The sequence below is a fragment of the Chrysochloris asiatica genome, unplaced genomic scaffold, assembly GCF_000296735.1.
Source record: "Chrysochloris asiatica unplaced genomic scaffold, ChrAsi1.0 scaffold00065, whole genome shotgun sequence".
In the NCBI taxonomy this organism is placed as follows: Eukaryota; Metazoa; Chordata; class Mammalia; order Afrosoricida; family Chrysochloridae; genus Chrysochloris; species Chrysochloris asiatica.
The window spans coordinates 11,226,813-11,228,887 of NW_006408583.1; positions in this window are offsets into that span (position 1 = coordinate 11,226,813).

The following is a 2,075-nucleotide window of genomic DNA, read 5'->3' on the forward strand; positions in this document are numbered from 1 at the left end:
TGGAGGACAGCTACCTGGCCAACTGATTGGAAGACATCTGCATTTATGACCAGTCCAGAGAAAGGTAACTCAACAGAATGCAGGGTGCATGCAAGTATGATTGTTAATACCACTTGCAAGTAGTTTTGCTGAAGATAATCCAAACTGACTGAAGCAGGGAGCTGTCAGAAATTCAAGCTGGTTTCAGAAGAGAACATGCAACTAGAGATAGCATTAGTGTGCTTGGATAAATTTTGGCTGAAGGAAGAGTATACCAGAAGATGTTTATTGACTATGCAAAGGCATTTTACTATGTGGATAACATTGAGAAGAATGGAAATTCCAGAAAACTTAATTGTGCTCATGAGGAGATTGGACATAGACCAAGAGGCAATAATTCAAATAGTACAAGGGAATACTGAATGGTTTCAAATCAGTAAAGGTGGGTGTCAGGGTTCTATCCTTTCCTCAAACTTATTCAATTAGTAAACTGAGCAAATAATTCAAGAACCTGGATTATATGAAGAAGAACATGGAGTCAGAATTGGAGGAAGACTATTTAATGAACTTCAATATGCAGATAACATAACCTTGTTTGTTGGAAGGGAAGAGGGCTTGAAGTACTTATTGATGAAGATCAAAGACTATTGTCTTCAATATGGATTGCATCTCAATGTAAAGAAAACAAAAATCTTCACAATTGGATCAGTAAATAACATAATGATTAGCAGAGAAAATAATGAAGTTGTGAAAGATTTTATTTTACTTGGGTTCACAATCAACACCCAAAGAAGCAACAATTAGGAATGAAATGATATATTGCATTAGGAAAATCTGTAGCAAAAGACCTCCTCAAAGTGTTAAAGAGGAAAGATGTCAAGTTGAGAACTAAGGTGCACCAGACCCTAGACATGATATTTTCGACCACCTCATATACATCAAAAGCTGGACAATAAATAATAAAGACCATAGAAAAATTGATCCATCTGAATTATGGTGTTGGTGAAGAATATTGAAAGTACCATGGACTGCCAAAAGAATAAACAAATCTGTTTTGGAAAAAGTACAGGCAGAATGTTCCTTGGAAGTAAGGATGGTGAAACTTTGTCTCACATACTTTGGACATGTTATCAAGAGGCCCAGTCTCTGGAGAGGGACATCATACTTGAAAAAGAAGAAGGTCAGAGAAAAAGAGGAAGATCCCCAAGGAGATGGATTGGCACAGTGGCGGCAACAATGTGACCAATCGTGAAAATTGTGAGGCTAATGCGGGAACGTGTGTGTTTCATTCGCTTGTGCATAGAATCACTATGAGTTGGAACCAACTCGACGGCACCTAACAACAACAACAAACCTGAACTAAAATGTCAATGCTTATTATAAACGATTATATATCCCTCCCAAAGTGCATATGTGTTTTAGCACTGGCTTTCAGCAGTTCATTCAAAGGAGTGAATAATGTGGCCTTTCAAATGATGTGGCATAGCATTTATGTCAGTTTAAGAATGTGTTTGGTAATCTTACAGTCCAGGAACAGAGGACCCTAGGACCATCAAGGGAGAAGAGCACAAGCGGAATGCGGGACCTTATTCAGAGAAGCAGCGACACCAGAGATGGAGGCAAAGATGATGACATGGAGAGAGGGAGCAGCTGAGGACTCTAGACACATGGAAAGAGAAAGGCTGTGTGCTGGTGGCCAGGAGGCAGGCTTGCAGAATGTGACTTTAGGTTGTTTAAATGATTATATACTCCTGAGTGTTTTTGTGTACGCCCCCCCCCCCGCAAAAAAACCCCAAAAGTAGAGGGAATAGAAGCAAATACTGTTGAATGATGATGCACAGAGGAGATTGTAGTCATTGCAATGAAATGATGAGTGTAAAACTGATGTTCTCCCATGTAAATTATTACTCAATTCACAATATTGTTGTTAAGTACCATGGAGTTGGTTTCGACTCATAGTGACCCTGCACAGGGACTGTAAAGTAACCACTACGTTACCAGAGCTCCTTCAATTCACAATGTTCTTGTTGTTGTCAGGTGCCATCAAGTCGGAACTGACTCATAGCGACCCCATGCACAGCAGAACGAAACAATGT